Source organism: Mauremys mutica, chromosome 4, assembly GCF_020497125.1.
Source record: "Mauremys mutica isolate MM-2020 ecotype Southern chromosome 4, ASM2049712v1, whole genome shotgun sequence".
NCBI classification, from domain to species: Eukaryota; Metazoa; Chordata; order Testudines; family Geoemydidae; genus Mauremys; species Mauremys mutica.
Genome location: NC_059075.1, coordinates 12095557 through 12115312, shown reverse-complemented (window position 1 = coordinate 12115312; position 19756 = coordinate 12095557). Strand labels below are relative to the sequence as shown.

Sequence of the window (19756 nt, the reverse complement as noted above, 5' to 3'; positions counted from 1 at the left end):
AGAGCAGATTGGTCAACAGGCGACGCAGGTAAAGCAACGGAGACTTTTGATTGGTGAATCGGTGGCACTCGAGTCGATTGGACATTTCTGAAGTGAAGTAATCGTACACCTCACGCTGATTGGTATGAACTGGATCCGGATGTAGCTTTGCGAGCGATGATTGGGAAGCGTGGAGGTCAGGAAGAGCGGCGGGGCGATGTGATTGGTGTGGACTGTGTCATAGACAAGGAGAGGGGGCGGAGCGAGAGGCCTGCAGCGGCGGCGGCTGCATAGCTCCGCACAGAGCATGCGCCGCGATGGGCCTCCCGGGCGCCATTTTGTACGATGCTCTTTCCCATTTTAGGCGGGGAGGAAGGGAGCGGGAGTGGTCGCTGCGTCTCCCGGGGGGCTCTGCCTCGTCTCGGGCTAGGGGATGGGCTCCGTGGGACTTCCTCCTTCCGGCTGAAGGCTCCGTCTTCTCTCCTGGCCGGAGGCGATGGTGGCCGTAGCGAGCGGGTAGCGTTTCCCTTCCCTTGGCGCGGTGATGGCGCAGCAGCCGGGGGGAGGGGGAAGCTCGGCGAAGCCGGACCCGGAAGTGAAGGGACCTCTGAGGAGCCGCTCACCTAGCCCATGGCCGCGGCGGAGGAGGAGGAGCTCCGTGAGGAGGGGGAGGTGGCAGCAGCACGCAGCGATGTCTGGGCCGCGGAGGCGGGGCCGTACGGGAGGCGGCCGGGTACGGCAGCGTGAGTCGGTTGGCGCAGCCCCGTGCGGATTGGACCCGCAGCCCCGGTGGTGAGCGAGGCCTGTCCAGCTGTGACCCCGTGCCAGCGCCGTCTGGAGCTTGCTGGCGACCGGGGTCAGTGACGCTATAGGCGAGGTTCGAGCCGCTCCTTCCCGGAGCGCGTTGACTCTGAAGCCTACCGGTCGCCACGTCGGTGGGGGCGTTAGCTCTGTCGCTAGCTCCAGGAGAAATGTGCACAGGCTCCGGGATTGTGGCCTGGGGAGCTGCCAGTCCCGCGGGCATAGCGGGGCTTTGGTAACTCGCCAGCTGCTGCTTTCAGAAGTAGCAGGGTTGTTGCACGTGTTGCTCTTGGAACTACCGCACCGGGCATGAGGTGGCAGTTCGCTCCCGGGTGACGTGTGTGCTGTGTATCCATTAGTCTGTGTCATAGTCATGATACACAGGAAGGAGCAGGGTGGGGAGGATGTGCGTGTCCTGCCTCCCAGGTGTTTTTCACGTGGCTTTAGTGCTTGTGACCAGTCCAAAAGCTACAGCCACGGAGACGGAGTTTCCCTTTCCACAGAATAGCCAGAGTGCAGCTTTCCTTTACACCCCTGCTGGTTCCATTGGCTGGGAACAGCGAACTGCGGCCACAGAGGGCTGAGGGGCTCCATGCCTGCAGATGCTCCAGGTAAACAAAATGACGATGTATTAGATAGTCAATGAGTCCATAGAGTTTAAAATCAAAATTTTGGTGTAGACCCGTTTATAATCTGACCCCTACCCTTTGATGTGGTGTGTTTTTACCAAAAATATTTGGCTTATGAATGAGTATATATGGTAACTATTTAACTGAAACTCAAGCTACAGCATGAAGTGCTGTTATCACTAAACCGCCTAAAGATCTAAATGCATCTTTGTTAAATATTTGGCATAATAACTTAAACTTGAGAACACCCCTTCAACCTCCCATCTAGTGCTCTAGGCCATGGGTTCTCAACCTTTTTCTTTCTTGGTCGTTCTCTTCTCTTTTTCACCCTCTTCTCCCCCCCCCCCCCGCTATAAAAACTCCATGGTCCACCTGTGCCACAATAACTGCTTTTTCTGTATATAAAAGCCAGGGCCGGTGTTAGGGGGTAGTAAGTATGGCAATTGCCTGGGCCCCATACCACGAGGGTCCTGCAAAGTGGCTTCTGGCCCCAGGCTTCAGCCCTAAGCATCAGAGGGGTAGCCGTGTTAGTCTGGTTCTGTAGAAGCAGCAAAGAATCCTGTGGCACCTTATAGACTAACAGACGTTTTGCAGCATGAGCTTTCATGGGTGAATACCCACTTCTTCGGATGCAACAAAGCCCTAAGCAGTGAGGCTTCAGCTTTCTGCCCTGGGCCCCAGCATGTCTAATGTTGGCCCAGCTTCATGGCCCCCCTGAAACCTGCTTGTGGCCCCCGAGGGGGCCGTGGACCCCTGGTTGAGAACCACTGCTCTAGGTTCCAATCCTTTAATGGGCTCTGGCTGCAGGAGTTCATCATGCAGCGTTTATCGGAAGATGAGGGCCCCAGAGATGGTCAGTCAGTCTGCCTACTGAATGATGCCAGAATGGCTTGATATCTAATAACCAGCTTCCAAGTCCATTCTAGGTCCAGAGTTTGGTTTTTATTAGATCTGAAGGTTTAGAAAGAAAGTGGCATACTCCAATGGATAAGTTTACTAGTTAGGCAGTATTGCATAGTATGGATATGCTTTAGGTACTTTATTAGAGACAGCATGTTGGGGATGTTTGCAGTCAGCTGTTCAAAGACTTAACCATACAGGCAAAAAAGTTCAGAACATAGTTCTGCTAGCTGGAGTTGAGTTGTGATTTATTTATTTATTTGTTTCAAGATTTTTGTTGTACTTGACTGGTAACGTGTTTACAATACATAATAGAAGCATGGAGTTTGAGAGGAATTTTTTTGGTTTAGATTGTTGGGGTTTTGTGCTAGTTAAACAATGTAGTGAAAAGCAAGTTGGCAGTTTATTCATGCATAATATCATTAGTTCAGATTCTTCATTGGATAGAGTGAGGAGACTGTATTATTGCTAAGAATACAAGATCAGTTATTGTTATAGTAACTAAAAATATATGGCTTGAAGATTGGTCCTTTTAACCTACGTATCTTTTGTGTGGAACATGTTGCCTAAGTCACGATTTAGATTGTAAGCTTTTTGGAGCAGGGGTTGTGCCTTTGTAAAGCACTTAGTACACCAGCACTCAATAAATATCAGCTAAATACAAAACTAATAAGCCTTGTTTCTAATTTCTAGCAGAAGCCCTGGCTACCTGTTGATATCACCATTGGTATCTGAGACTACATGGACTGTTTAGGAAGTTCTTGATGCATTGGTCATCCAGTGGAATAAAATAACTTCTATAGAGGGTCTACTTGTATTATGATTACAACAAAAGTACTTCAGACTGTTTAGCCAATCAGACCACCTAATTGAACATTTTGACACTACTTAAAAAGATGACATCTGGTATAATGGAATGAAGATTTCTTTCACTGAGGTAGGGGAAGCTTTCATTTTAGTTTTAAAATATGAATTTCAGAGCTTCATATTGCGTCTGTTGAAATTCTGAGTTTTTTCCCAGTTCATTGTAATGTAAATAGTTCCCAGACAACTTGAACTGATTTCTACAGTGTATCCCATTTTTGCCTTTTTCTTTCTTGTTACTGGGATATCCTATATGGAAACAAATCTTTTTAGCAGTCTGCTGCTTATTTTATCTAATGGCATAATCCTTTGACATAACTGCCCCCTAGGACTCAATTTGTCATGCACAATGTTAACAACCTTTTAGGAATAGGTGCAGGACCAAACAGAAAACGTAGACACACAAGGGGAATTAAAAATGAAACTCTTAATAGGGACCCTTTTACTTGGAAAAATCTTCGCTTTGATTCTAAGAGTGTACGTACTTTCATACATATTGCATCCGTATGAAAATTGGATATATACACAGAAATTTGGGAGTCTGTAGGCCTTTGCAGAGATCATTTTAATCCTTAAACAATCTAACATGAAATTTTACATATTTTAATATGTAATCTTATAGGTATCTACAGATGTCAGTTATGAAAACATATATTTGATAAACTAAGCCTTGATCCCAAGTGATGGGTACACTTTATAAGTACACTTGGGTGGGGCGGTTAATAAGTTCCTTCTCATGATCATATCTGAACTGAAAAACTTACAGAAATTATGCTGATAATTCCAAGAATCTGGCACTCTGTCCAGGAAAACTAGCAAGACAGAAAGGGCAGTGGATTCTCCATTTCATAATACTCCTTATAAGAGCATAAATAGCAACCAAACACAAATTGTTAAAAGGAAAGCTCTTTACTTCATTTTGCTCCCCTGGGTACTAAAGGTCAGATGAGCATGTTTTAATTAGTTCTAATTATTCAAATTGATCAATGCATTACTTCTGACACATTCCGCTTGTATTCAGAACTAAAAACGCAAATATATGTGCAATTCATGTAAACTTGGTAGTCAAAAGAGCTTTGGCAGTATTCAGAATACCAGAACTTTGTTTCCCTGCCAGCTTCTGAACATTTAAATGAAATAGATATAGAGAGGGATACTGTTTTCATCCAAGAGTGTTTGAAAAAGAGCCTGTGTTGAGTGCGACCTCTTAATGATGCTTTTATTCCTATCCTTCCTTCATGTCTGCTACCTCATCTGAACTTCTTCCCAAATTCACTATCGTATCTGTAACGAGTGAAGTGCTTTGCATTGTGTGGCAAGCGTGCATTCTAGTGGAGCCTGAAAACCACCTCCTTTGAACCTCGAGACATCTGTGCCACTGGAATTGGCATCTTCCTACAAAACATGAGCATCAACTAAGCTCTTTGTAAGCCATAAAGATTTATTTTGTGTCACACATGATTGTGAGTTGTGTGAGAAGGTCTTTCTAGATAAAAAGGAAACCTTTCTTTCAATGTTTGAAAATATAGCTGTCCTGTGAACACAAGTCCATTGCAGGGGGGAAAAAAAATCAGTGAAAGTAGCTGCATTACTAAATGAGAAGGGTTAAATTAGTTTTAGTCAAAACAGTATTTTCCATTACTGTTTACCACACCTAGTAAGTTCCTCTTCTTGATGCATTCAGCATCACTCGAAAGCATAATACAGGTTTTCCCCAAAAGTTCACAACCCATTCCCTGCCTTTTTGTAAGCATGTTTTTAAAAATAAAAATAAAAAATTGGATTTTGTTGGAATTGCTGGGGAAGTTGCAATAAAAGTTGCCACCACATAAGAGGTATGAATCACCATTTTTATGTCCCCCTGAAGTTAGGGGTGGTCTTGTGGGTCAGTATTACTGATGGTTAGTTTGCGGCAGTGCAGTAACTTTTCTAGCTATATTGAAATACAGCATTGTGTTTTAATGCAACATTAAACACTTTGCATGGTGTCAGGTTTCAGGGGTAGCTGTGTTAGTCTGCATCCACAAAAACAACAAGAAGTCGGGTAGCACCTTAAAGACTAACATTTATTTGAGCATAAGCTTTCATGCATTTTATTTGGACATAAGCTTTTTTTACCCACGAAAGCTCATGCCCAAATAAATCTTAGTCTCTAAGGTGCCACTGGACTCCTTGTTGTTTTTATTAAAAACTTTACTACTCTGTTGCAAAGCCACTGAGGAAAGATGCAATTCTTAGGCAGTAACATTGACGTCACAGCTACTGCTGCAGGTTCCTCTGAACTTTGTGTGACTACCAATCAATTTTTCCACTGTCAGCAGCTCTTCCAGCAGGTCCAGTGATCTCTTGGGAAAATTAAAATCTCATTATTATTGAGTAACTCTAGTCTGGTCTCAGTTCTGCTTTGTGGCTACATTTCTTTTCGATAGAGACTTACTGATCATAGAATGTGTATGTGGTTCAGCAGTGTGCCAATTTACCTGCATGTGTCAGTAGCAACTGTTGAGAGCAAAGCCTTGTGCCAGAAAAGATTTTAATCCTGACTGGCTTGTTAAATGCTATTTCCTCTTTAGTTTCAGACCAATCTGCTTGCTCTCCATGTCTTCCTCTTTTTGATTCCTGTACCATAGTGACTCTAAATCTAAACATTGGATATTCTTCTCTGATGCCTTAGGACAAAATATAAGAACAGCATTGTAAGTAAGACTTCTTATTTTTGCCTGCCACTTTTTCTGATTGTGATAATTGTAATCCAGTTGCATAGAATGCTAACTAAAGAGGTTAGAGTATTAAAGCAAAGGTTTACTTCAGGTCTGTCTTTAAAACCAATTTTACATAGTACTGACAATGGACTATTCAATATGATACCTTGATATAGACTTCTGTTTCTATAGTATTTCACTTGGCAAACACAAACAATGTAATTGTTCTGATTTGTAATGAGAAATCCATTCAGTGTTCTAAATTGTCTTTAGTGAAGGTGGAATTAGAGAAATCACTATCTTAATTGTAATAGCCTCTCTCTAGTCCCTACTTGAGAAGTAATGACTGACTACAAATGTGCAGAGAATTTACTCTTGCCTTCATTAGCATACTGGTATAGCACAATAGAGAACTGCAGTGGCAGCAGAGATCTAAGTAACAGCTCTGTAGGCTAAATCTCATTGTTTTAAAATATCTGTCCAGCCTTTACTTTAGGGGTGAGAGAGCCTTTAGTTTTTGTAACTTTTCACTTACCTCAGGACAATTCCTCTATCGCACCATTTTTAAGAATAGGGCAAAGAATTGAAAAATCAAATTAGGACAAATTTCAGAAGTTTTCCCTTAATTATTTTTTTTAGTTTGTAACCTTACTTTTTTTATGTAAATACGTCTTTCCTTCAGTAACCATATAATACTTAAACTTGTTTAGCTCTTAGATGAAAAATATGGAAGATGAGCAGTAGTATAGACTTCTGTACATGCCCATTGATGAAGGTAAAATATTAGCTATCCTTTACCAAATACATCATGCTCACTGTTTCCAGGCTTGTGAAGTAAGAGCCTCAGAGCTCCACTGTCTGGGACATGTGCACAATATGCTTTCTATGGGTATACTTATTTTTTATTGAATTGGACTTATTATGGATTTTGGCTATATTAGCATAGGCTTTTATCAACAATGCCACTGTTAATTTTTTTTTATATTTCCACTGTTGCATTCAGGCCTAAAAAAAAATCTAATTTTACTGCCTCCTACTTAAAACAGTTCTTCTGGTGGGTTCCACATTTGTGTGTGTTTGGGGTGTGTGTGTTTTACAACAAAGAAAAACCCACTTTCTGCTAAATAGCTGCAGATCTTTCAAATCTTCGCCACTTCTGAATGGATTGAGGCATGCCTGTATATTGCATGAATTGAGGAAAAATTCTTAAATTTCTGCCTGGTACATAATTATGTATGCAGTATACACAAACCAGTGACAAAGGTCAATGATAGTGCTAGATATGGTCTAAAAACTTGAGCTTTTTAAAATTATACTGTCTTTGCATCTAAACTTCTGGATGTACAGCTTTCCTATTTCTTACTACAAATTCTTAATCTGTTAGAAAATGAACTTATGTCTGAAGGTTTTTGGTTAAACTGAAACATACCATGAATTTCAGAAGCCTTTTGTTTCTTGATTTGGATGTAAACATACTCAAACTTGTGTGTTAACCAGTTTTGAAAAAAAACTTGTATAATATATTTGTGGAAGTGGCCACTCCCTATAGTTAGAGGTATTTTAGAAGATGTTATATTGTGAAATATAGAAAAACACTAAAGTGAGACTTAGTTTTTCTTTTCCAGAATTACATGCCTAAATTTTGCCTCCTGGATCCATATTTAGGCATCTTAATGTGTGACCTGACTGCTTTAAAGTGCTGAGCACTTGCATTTCTTGTTAACTTGAGTGAGATTTGTTAGTGTTCTGAACTTCTGAAAGTTCACTCTTATTTATTCCAGTATCCACCTTGAAGGGATTTGGCCTAAGTGCTTACTTTCTTTTGTGGTATTGATCTTTGACTCACCATATGGTGAATAGGCTATTCAGTTTCCCTCTTACCTAAGAAATTGCTTCACACTTACTTTGAGAGCTAAAATATGCCATTATTTCACTTGGGTGGCAGAAGAGAAATCCCTTCTATTGCCAACATGAAAGTAAAAGACCAACAGAAGAGCTAGTTTCTCTTTTTTCCCCTGAGGAGTTTTTTTTGAGTGATCTGTCATTACCAATCAGAAGTAAACTGCTTTCATAGTGGGTTCCCCCCACACCTGGCATTTGGTTCAGCTTCTTTTTCAATTCTTAAAAGTAGCTTTTTTTTGTTTTTGACAAATGTCTATTAATTTTATCCATGCTGCAGCAAGAGTGCAGGACGGGCAAAAATTGTGTAGGAAACTTAAATTGAGATTGATTGAATAAATTTGCTGCACAAAAACTGATAAGAAACATGCGTGTTTGATGTGGATTTTTCAATAACTTGTCTCTACGCTCATGCAGCACAGATTAGATTCCGGGGAGGTATAAAACATACATAGCAGGAATACTGAAGATGAGTAAATTGATTTGGGTTCATATCTCAGCACAGGTCTCATTTCCAAGCTCACAAACTTTTATAGGCTATTGATCAAAATGACATAGATACAAACCTAGTTATGGGGCTCTTGAGCACCAACATGCTCAAACTGATGTCAAAAAGAGCAGCAGATGCTCAGCATTCCTATAAATCAGGCCCCAAATATGTTGCTGACATAGCTAGATAATTCTTGGGATGGTAATGGGAGTCGATATGGAAGAGAAATGGCTAGAATATCAGACCCCAGGTTAATAGACTGTTATATTTTACAGTCACTGAGTAAACTTTTGGATCTGTGAATCCATAGGAGCAACAGAGTTTGATGTTAGAAAATTTCAGTCAGTCTGGAATGTATTCTGCAACTATTAAATTAGTTATTTTCCTGAACATTGTAAAAACTAGCTACTACTTTGTCCCACTTTCACATTTCTGTCTTGAATAGTGCAAATCTAAGACCTAGGTTCTAACCAATTGACAGCTCTACCTGTTTTCTTTCTTTGTCTATTTGGTATCTCTCTGAGGCAAGGACTGACATCTCTATTAGAATCACTAAACATTACCCTAATACAAATGAATTAATGGTAAGTCAATTGATGCTTAGTATTTTTAAAAAGCTTGGTGACTTTTAGACTATGATTTAACTCTATGCAATAGATGGTAAATTGTGCCTATATTTACAACTGAGATGGAGCTAAAATTAAACACTTCATAGCAAAAACTTTATTTTTTAGAAGAAATAGTAAATATGCAGATGTAAATCTTTGGTACACAGTGTATCTACCAAGATATCACTGTAGCTCTCTAAAATTTGAATCTCAAAAAAAGCTATTATGAATTCATAGAAATTCGGCCCTGTTTTCAACATTTTGTACATTTCTCTCATCCGGATGCTTTCAGAAGTACTAAAATCAAGTTTGTAATGTTTTCCTTTAAATCCTCCTTTTAATCTAGCTCCATTTTATGAGTATTGACAGGCTTTTTAGCCTATATTTCTGCATATGTAGAATGATCAACAACAAAGAAAATCACAAGTTTTATCTAATGGCTCATTTCTCTGTTCTCTACTTTAGGACTTCCTTTTCCAGTCCAGTCTCAACCCAAACACCTAGACTAAGCATATTTTTGCTAACTTGGCTGTCAGTCTTAAGGTTTCCCTTGTGTTTAGCTGGTGGTCATTGCTGATATCTTTCAAAAAGCATTAATGCTGTCAGTTATGCTCTTAAAATTATAAGCACTTACATAAGCAGCTGCTTTGAACTCAGATCCATAGCTGGTTGGCAATTCAGTTTCTGAAATTTTTCTCAACTGTGCCTGCTGTGAAACTTCATGGTGCTTGCAAAAGCTGCTCTTAACACAGGTTTTATTTAAAAGGCTTAATTGAGAATATGAACTATCAACAAAGCAGTCAGTGAACACTAAAAGGATCTGCTGCGTGACTAATGCCTGGGTAGCCTTTGGCTGACAGCAAACTGTAGCATTGTACCTGTGATGCTATAAATTCCAGTATTTTGGTACTGGCTATTAGACACGTCCTCCCCTATCTCTTATTTTACAGTATGTTTTATGCTTTTTCCAAAGCACATAAGACATAGTGGAATGGATATCAAGAAATCTCACTCCTTTGCACAAAATCATGACATGCTTGTTCTGCATTGTTCCATCCCTATATGGAGACAGCCAGAATTGAAACTTAAGCATTGCGTATTAAGTGTTAAATCATTTAGCACTTCCTCTATTAAACGTATGCTTGCCTTGTATGGCCCTTGAACACTGATAATACACAGTCTAACTTAATAGATCTTTGTCATCATTGTCCTGATTCAGGGCATAGCATGTTGCTGCTTTTCTAAAAGCCCTATGGACAAGATGATCACTTTAACTTCCATGAATCTCTTTTTTTGGTGGTGGCCTTCAGAGACAAGTAACACTTTTTTTTGTTAATGGAGTATATCTCTTGATCCAACATGGGATGAATTAACAATAACAGGTGTGTTTTTTAAACATACAGCCAATTTTCTTCTTCCTAAGTTTGGAGTTTTTTCTTTTAGTTATTGAATATGGTTATGTGGTATGTTTATCATGAGTTTGGGATGATCATATTACCTACTGGTGGTTGGCTCACAAATGACTTTACAGGCCATCCCAACAACACATCCCAACTTTATATGATACTACACCATTTTTTTTAAAAAGCTTAGCTTTATGGGAACAGTGTTTGTCTCCACATCTAATTAATTGCCTAGTTACCGTGAGTCATGGCAATTAATGTATAGGCAGTGGGGATAAAAAATAGTACTGACATTTTAAAAAACTCACTTGACTAAAGTAGCTTTTCTGTAGAATGAGGTGGGGAGGCTGCTAGCAATTTAATCTCTTCCCTGACACCCCCAAAATCTGCCATTATATAGACTACAAATTATGCCAGACTACTCCCTGCTTCCCTCTAGCCAATAATAGGTCAGAAAATGATACCTGAATAAAAGCTGCTTGGGGATTCAGAATCTTTCATCTTCTTCAATGGGACAGAATAGTTAGTTTACTTCCAAGATCCCAGAAATGCAACATTCTGTGTGATGGTTGTTGTACCCTATGTGTACAGTATTCACATACTACCACTGAGAATGCAGGACCTGCAGTCCAGGGTAGAAGACTTCAGATTTGTAAGTCTCCCATTTGTCCTTGATTTAAAAACTGGTCAGTATGGTATCAATGCCAATTAACCTATATGCTGGTGTTTGCATTTTGGCAGCTTTGGAGATAATGGGCACTAAGAACTTCTAAAATAGGAAGTAACAAGCAGTCAATTCTCAAACTGAATGGGCTGTTTTTATTTAAAGTGTAAGTCATTTGTTCTTGTTGCATGTTTGAAAACCTACATACAGTGTGTGTGTGTTTGGTGGGGGGGCTAGTTTCCTGTCTGACAGGAATATTTAACTGGAAGAAGAATGGTGGGGGAGAACAATCTACTTACTGTATTTGTTGGACACAGGTACAGTCTTAAAGTTGTTATGGCAACCAGGAGCCTTACTGTTTTTCCTCCCCAATAAGCTTTAGGTTCTGCATTTTATTACAGTCATGAAGAACTGCCTTCAAGCTGGTAAACACAAGATATTGAACTCAATTCAGTGTTTTGTGCTTCCTTTTTTGTTTGGTCATATTTTCATTTTAGCAAGAAGAATTGGGATACAGAAGGCAGTTCTCTTTAGGCATCCCACTTAATGCTGTTTTGAATCTGAAGACCAGATAAAATCACAAACATGAACATGTCCATTTCTGCAGCCACACAGCTAGTCAAAAAGCCAGAGTCATCAGGCTATTTCCAGTTGTGGGGAGGAAGTAAGAAAAGAACTGCTGGCTCATTTAGAGATCTGCAAGAGACTATATTTTGAAATGAGTCCTTAGTCATCTCAGATACTGCAGTGGAGTCTGAGTTTTGAGACTCGCACTCAGGTTTTTGTGTATACTTGTCACATTTGGAGCCTTTTGTCTGGGGGTACAAAATTAGTGTCATTTCTGGAGCCATTTTAAGATGGATAAATTGCTTTGACAGACGTCTTCCAATTCACTTGCAGTACCGTTTGTCTTCCTTACACAGGGCTGACTTTCTCCACAATTTAGCCTCATGTTTTAATTTCTAATTGCTATGGTGATAAGGCAGCATTTGTAGGATAGATATGTAAATCAGTGGAAATTATGGTCCAAGTTCTAGAATAAAATGTGTAGGTAATCTAGAGCATGAAATAATTAAATTTCACTTACTTGAAAGTCCCTTTGGTCTAAGAACATCAATCCTATAGATGTTGGACCTTAACTTTCTTTTTTGGAGGCAACCTGCTGAGAAAAGGAGTGGTGTTCTTCTCTGTGCCCCCCCTTCCCCCATCTGAACACTTATGGGTCTGATTCTTCCTTCCCTTCACCTTGTGTGGTCATTTATACCAGTGCAAAGCACTACCAGTTCAGAATTGTAGTACTTCACGCTAACTCTACATTAGGATACATGACTACACAAGGTCAAAAAGCAATGTTTTGGGGTTTGATTCTTCATATTGACAAACAACTTAATGGAAATTCATAGATTCCAAGGCCAGAAAGGACCACTGTAATCATGTAGTTTGACCTCCTGTATAACACAGGCCATGGAACTGGCCCAAAATAATTCCTAGAGCACAGCCAGTCTTCATTTTAAAATTGCTAGTGATGAGTGATAAGCTGTTGTAAGTTGTTCCAATGGTTAATTATTCTTGTTGTTATAAATGTACACCTTATTTCCAGTCTGAATTTGTCTAGCTTCAGCTTTCAGCCATTGGGTCGTGTTATACCTTTCTCTTTAGATTGAAGAGCCCATTATTAAATATTCCCCATAAGGTACTTATAGACTGTAGTCAAGTCACCCTTCAATCTGCTCTTTAAGGTAAATAGATTGAGCTCCTTGAGTCTGTTGTTATAAGGCAGGTTTTCTAATCCTTGAATCATTGTCATGGCTCTTCTCTGAATTCTCTCCAATTTTACAATATCCTTCTTGAATTGTGAGCACCAGGAATGGACACAGCATTCCAGCAGCCGTTGCACCATGCCAAATACAGAGGTAAAATACTCTCTATTCCTACTCGAGTTCCCCTGTTCAAGTTTGAGAAAAATATTCAGCACCTTCTCCTATTCAGTTAAGCTCTGTACTCAGTTAAAGAGGCAAAGCAAGTCTCCCAGAAAAAGCAGAGTAGATCAGACTTGACATTTCTAAGGTTTTTGTCTACACACAGGTTTTGTACTAGTACAGGTATTTTAGTTCAGGATGATTTTGGTTTTTTAAACAAAATAGCTAAATGGATACAGCCCCTAGTGTGGATGTAGTTGTAGCTGTATAAAGGTGCCTAATGCCAGCATAGCTTATTCTCCTTCCTTATAGGAGTAACTATCCTGATACAACTGTGTCCACGATATGGGAGTTGTGCTACTTAAACCTCTAGCTATCCAGTATAGTTTAATTTGTGTGTTAACAAGTCTAAGTTAAGAAAGGCAGGAAAACTTCAATGAGGAGGAAACCTGTTCAGATGTTCGTTAGAATTCATCGCATAAACAGGGCCCAATCAGAATTTCTCCCCCCTTAAGATATCTTGGTGAATGTTTAGTTTTTCTCCTTTTGAGACCATGTATTAATATTTGAATATTTTTTAGCTTAAACCACTATACAATTTTCAGAGGTGCCTAAGGGAGTTAGTACCCAAATCCTGTTGAAAATCAAACTCTGAAAATCCTAGCTGAAAAATCCACTTGCCATGAAGAGTGGTAAGCTTTTCTGCTGACTGAGTGGGCCCAGGACATCTTTCTACGTAATTTTCCTATGATTGCAAAGTCCTTCCAGCTTTGAACTGATGTGTTGTCCTCATGAGTCTATAGAGGGAACAAATGAGACTCATAGTAGCTTTGCCAGGCAGCAGCAGAATAAAATTTAACAGGGTCAGTCAGTTTCACTGCAGTTTTCAGAACCTTGTTGGCATCAGTGAGATCTTGTTTTCACACTAATGCTCAGAAAAGCTATGAGGAGCAATAAAGGGAAGCTTTCCATGGAAGACAATCCCAAAACAAGTGTAGAAGAGTGGGAAACCTTTCTTCTTGATAGCCAGGAGACTGGAGGGGAGGATGTCTTACGCAGTATGTGTGAGGCTCTGAATGTAGTGGGAGTGACAAGCTTTTAGATGCATGGGGGTGCACTTGTGGGAGAGAGAAAAGGAAGCTTCCCATTCATCAGCCAGCTGTAGTTGATGTGAAAGATAGAAACAGGCATGCTTTAGCAACAATACCCTGGCAGAAATCCCAGCAGTTGAGATGGGCATTCTTACCAGCATGCTGATTGGGAGAAGGCTACAGACATCTCCTTTTGTTTATAACTTTGGCTAGTAGGTGTCTAGTTTCTGATCTTTAGTTCTGCTCTCACCTGACTCAAGAAAATGTGCTGTCTGTGGTTTGCTTCACAATCTTATCAAAACAAAGCTGCTGTGTATTGACTCACTTCCACAAAATACATGAGTATTATAATTGGCAATCTGACAAGTCCACTTCCACTAAATACCAGAATAGTGACTCATCAAATACAGAATAAGAACACATACTTTTTAGGACAGCAGTAAGATTTGCGTGAAGGAAAATGTTTGTAGAATCAGATCAGTATGTGTGCGCAAGCTTACCTTCTGAGAGAGCCACAGATCTAACTGCTGTTCATGGTAAAACTAGGAATCTACTTTGGTTTTATCCTGATCAAGTCAATGGACTTTCAGCCTCAGGGTGCATGGCATGACTTGTTTGTTTTTTAATCAACTACGGGTAGGGTATTGGGTGAGAAGAAACTGTTTGGTTTTTAAGGTAGATTGGTTTAGCAGTTTCTATATAGCCAAAGATTCAGGCTCCAAGCCTGTGTCTTTGATAGGGAAATTGTAACCATTGTTTTGGTTTTATATAAAATGTGCTTGACCTGTGTCTAGAGGCTTATACTTCCTCTAGGAAATTGTATTTTGTATAAATAGTAAATGATGTGGTACTTGAGCTGAGGCAGAGATGTGTATATATATTAAATATTGGCCTATCTGGAAAAAGTCTGCATGGAATAGACTTTTGACTGTCAAGCTATTAGACCTGAAAGTATAAACCAAATGGCTTCCAGAAACCTGTTACTTTGTATCGGAGGGGTAGCCATGTTAGTCAGGATCTGTAAAAGCAGCAAAGAGTCTTGTGGCACCTTATAGACTAACAGACGTTTTGGAGCATGAGCTTTCGTGGGTGAAGTGGGTATTCACCCACGAAAGCTCATGCTCCAAAACGTCTGTTAGTCTATAAGGTGCCACAAGATTCTTGCTGCTGTTACTTTGTAGTTTAAATACAGCACTGGATGATACTGTTCTGCCTATTTCCACTTCCAAGTAGTGTTAAAGGGGAGTCCTAACAGGTAAGGTGCTAGGATCTTATTAAACTTCTGGAATAAATGTGCCACAAACTGTGGAGAGAGCACCAAGGGACAGGTAAGATGTCTAGTGCATGCCAAACTGTTGTGTGAGGATGTTGCAAACTATCCTCCTGCTCATCAAGAGGAAATGTATGGGAAGAACTGTCAGTTTTAACAGTAGTTGGCTGTTCTGTCACAACAATTTAATAGAGAAGGACTTGGCTACACCAAAACAAAAGTGTCAGAATCTTGGCATCTGGACTAAACAGCAGTAGCACCTTTGGTGCTCTCCTAAGGCATATATTTTGAGTCAGAAGCAACAGTGCATGAAATGTTAAACTGCCTGTGAAATCCTGAAGCATTTTGGAATAGCAAAAGTGACTACAACCACTCTGAGTGGACAGTTGCGTACTTTGTGCTGTTCTGTCAAGTATTACCATATATGGCTTGAGCCTGGATTGGCTAGATTTGTCATGCCTGAAGCAAAAAGAGGAAGCTGCCTGGTGAGCCTAATCGTGCTATTCTAATCTAGAGAGTGAATCTTTCCAGTAGCTGTGGGTACAAATATGGGTTATCTAAATTAAATAATCCAAAGTAAAAAGCACCACCTGCTTGCTCCAGTAGGCTGCTAAGAATTGGGTGAACTTTTCACCCTGGCACAAAGCAAAGTGTCAGATTTAATATTTGATTTTACTTTAGTTTTCAGTGTTTTTACCTTTAGGCAAATTATAGCTTGCTTTTCCCTGAAACTTTGACTACTAGCCTCTTGAATCCTATCTGTAATGGGGCCAGCATGTAACCCCACCCCCATGAAAACAGAACTCAGCACTACTTGCATTTTTTATGTCAAACATTTGCCTGGTTTTAATGTACTTTAATAATTGTGTCTACATAAGATTTATAAAGGGCTCGCAGAAGGCAGTATAGGGCAACTGATCACAGACCAGCGTGGGTACGCTATGATGAAACTACCTGAACAGGGAACATTTTGTCTTTCACTTTCGGATGTGTACAGTTGAGACAATTGTCATTAAATAGGTGCATTTGTAGTGTAAGATGCTGATCTTGCAATTCACTAAGGGCTGAAAGTAGTTTAATCTGAGACCCCACTAGTCTTGCAACTTACAATAGTGTATATGCAGAGATATTTAATTATGTAAACTACCAGGGAAACTAAAGCTGCTGAACTACATGTGGAGAAAGGTGGTTTTTGCAGGACTAGTGGCAGCAGCATTGTTTGGGAGGGATAAAACCAAGGACATCCCCACTGAACAAAAAATTACTTACCTGGGCCCAGTGTCAAAGCACTGAAAGTGAGGGATGAGTTCTTTAACAAGCATCCGCTATAGATCAGTGCTGTATTGCTAAAATTCCCAAACTTGCCATGGCTTCCAGTGCTTTGAAAGCATTTGTTTATATCCCTGGCAGTTCTTACACTGTCAGCAAATGACATGATTTGTAAGGTCTCTTTTTTCTACTTTAAAAAAAAACACACACGTTTTATAATTACAAAGCTTGAAATGCAAACTTTCAGATCATGGAAGGCATTAATTTCTGACTAGTCATTCACGAAAGTAATGTTGATGACTGGTGCAGAGGTGTTTAAATTTCAGAGTAATGTGCTTTCCAAAGTACGGTCTTGAACTAGTGATCAGAATTTTGTTTAGTGTCAGAAGTATTAGGTGGTTATATCATGGCGATGTACGGTGTGTTTTCAATGCGTGTGTTAATGAGCTATCGTTAGTTAACTCTAGTCTTGGCAAGTAGTCCCCAGTATAAACGATGCACTATTCTGTTCAGAGATGGAGAGTTATATTCATATCAATTTCATGTGTCTAAACTCTTCACTAGCACTTACTCCATTTCTTAGGGGTGCCATCTGCTTAAATGCCAGTACTACCAAAATTCCCTGGCTTTCTATTGCTTAATTTTAGAGGAAATCCTTGCACTAAAATGGCTCAGCAGTTTTTAGAAATACTCCTCTTCCTGTCTCACCACTCATCCTCCACTGAGCTCTCTCCTGGCAGCATAAGTTACATTAGTGCTTTTACAATGGTGCCACTGTAAGCTTGTAAGTGTAGGCCTGGCCTTAGTGAAAATGCCTGCTCATGCTATGTTTGGGTGTTTAACTAAAATGGACAGTTGATCTTTAAAAGGCGGTTACCAAAGGTTGGCAGTATGGCAACAAGCCCTCTTGATCAAGGTAGCCTTTAAGGATCAAGTGATCTTGTCTGGAAAAAATGGCAGTTTTGAGGATTAAGTAGCCTTGAAGAGAATCCAAGAACTTTCAGATAACCCTTGGACCATACAGGCCTCAATTTAGTTCCCTCGGACAATTAAATCAGTTTGTTGGTATTTCTTCTAGAACAGGAAAGTTTTAAAAAAAAATTCTTCTAGTGTATTTTAAAACTAAGTTACTAACTTGCATAGCTTTCTACTGACAAAGCAGCCTTGGCTCCAGTAGATTTTTTTTTAACTAGATCCAAAACAGTGGCATTTAAAGAGGTAGTATAATAACTGCTCATTCAACTGTGCACCCTTGTGGTAGGTATGTTCTTGTATTCTTGCCTTGAGCCAAGTACTCCATATATAACTGAAATGAAGTGTAATCAGCAATAGCTAAGGTTAGGAAGTGGAAAATGCAACTAAATTTGCAAAACCAATAAAGCCATCTCTTCCCCCAAATGTGTTTTTAAAAATGGTAACACTAAATTGGATGAAGTTGAAGCAAAGATAACTTCAATTAAGATTTGAGGCTATATTTGTGTCCCTATTATGTGGAGGTGCTCTAATATTTTGGTGTTTATCATGCTCTCTCCTGATGAGGTAGAGTATTCTTATCCCTATTTTACAACTGGTGAATGGAGACACATTAAATGACTTAAGGCCCTAGAGGAAGCCTCTGGTAGAGCTGGGAATTGAATCTAGGTATTGAGTCCCTAGTAACCTAACCCCTGGATCATCCTTTAGAAGTACTGTAGAGGTTAGGGCAGAGCTTCATTTAAATCTTAGTCCCTGCTTCCAAGAGCCAGGCTTATTTCATGCCAAGGTAGCTTTCCTCAGTGGCAATGAGACGCAGACTAATATAACTTCTATGTGTTTTAGACAGCACTTGCCTTTCCTAAACTGTGTGTTATATTGACATAAGATAAATGCATTAGATGTCAGTCATATGTAGCACTAGAATGGTACTATTCTACTTGATATGCACAAGTTAGACCTACTCAGTCTCTCCCAGATAAAGTTTGTCAGTTTGAATTTATATATATTCTAGACATGATTGGCTATAAAACTAATATAAAGATGAAGTAAACTGTTATCTTCCAGTAAATGCAGACTGCACAATCCAAGCTAATAAATACATTCCCTTGATATTGCCTCCTACCCTCTAAGCCAGGGATTCTCAAAGTGGGGGTTGGACCCCTCAGGGGGTCACAAGCTGTCAGCCTCCACCCCAAACCCCACTTTGCCTCCAGCATTTATAATGGTGTTAAATATATAAAGTGTTCTTAATTTATAAGGGGGGGTCATACTTGGAGGTTTGCTGTGTGAAAGGGGTCACCAGTACAATAGTTTGAGACCCACTGCTCTAAGCATTAATGCTAGAGCATATCAGCTTAATGAGGTGATGTACCACATACTACCATCCTAGGAAAGGACTGCATAGCAATCTTTGGTAATTAACAGTCACAACAGCTCGTTCAAGTCATAACTTCAGAGAGGGAGACTACCAGCTTTGGTCAGTTACAATGACCAAGTGAGATTTGCACTGAAATATTATAGACTGAAAGTTCTCCATTCAAGAAAAGGTAGGCTGGGCCTAGCCTAACTTGGGGTGGAGCGGGCCTTGTCAGGGGGTAGATAGTTGTCTCGTAGGTGCAGACAATTAAAATAGCAGTAATCCAGGTAGGGATGACTTTATTCCCAATTATCTTTTGTGGTGTGCTAAATTCTGATAACAGGACTGCTTGACACACTGGCACCGGGGTTTGCTTGCCAAGTCAAAGAATGAATACACCTTCCCTCTGAAGGATCTCAACAAAACAATACTAATGAATGGCACCTCACTGGCCCTGAGAGGTAGGCAAGTGTTTTGCAAAGTTGAAGTGATGGACCCAAAAGTCACAGGTGTACAGTCCACTGCCTAAACTACAGGACTATTTTACTTTGCCTTAAATAATTTAATGGTTCATATTATAGGAATAAATAGTGTAAAATCCATTTGAAATGGCTTCAGGATACAGTAGCTACAATATAAGCTCCCTTAAGACCAATATCTTAAGGCTTGTCTACACTAGAGTGCTCTAAATGCCCTGGGTTAGACACTACTGGCACAAATTAAAAGGTACCTAGTAACGTGCACTATAGGTACCTTTTAGTTTGTGCTGGCAGGGTTTACATGAGGCAGAGTGCAATATTTTAGAGCAATGTAAAATTCACACCTCCTGTAAACTGGACTGCTGCGAAACTATTATTCAGGGTAGAATTGCAGTGTCTTCAACTTATAAACTTCATGTATAGCTTTACTAGTTAACTCAAGAGTTAGACTGCTTTC

At 40.0% G+C, this 19756-nt stretch overlaps 1 long non-coding RNA gene across 3 annotated transcripts in view; it reads left to right on the top strand.

Annotated features, from left to right (window-relative positions):
* Positions 1-292: 292 nt before the first annotated feature.
* Positions 293-19756, top strand: part of LOC123368823 — a 20724-nt gene continuing 1260 nt past the window's right edge. The window contains exons 1-5 of one of the 3 annotated variants that reach the window (XR_006578907.1): positions 293-495; positions 1284-1391; positions 3006-3246; positions 4473-4599; positions 5747-5869. This is a non-coding gene — a long non-coding RNA (uncharacterized LOC123368823). Of the gene's footprint in view, positions 496-1283; positions 1392-3002; positions 3247-4472; positions 4600-5746; positions 5870-19756 lie in introns of all 3 variants that reach the window. The other 2 variants (XR_006578905.1, XR_006578906.1) reach the window with 2 other exon arrangements.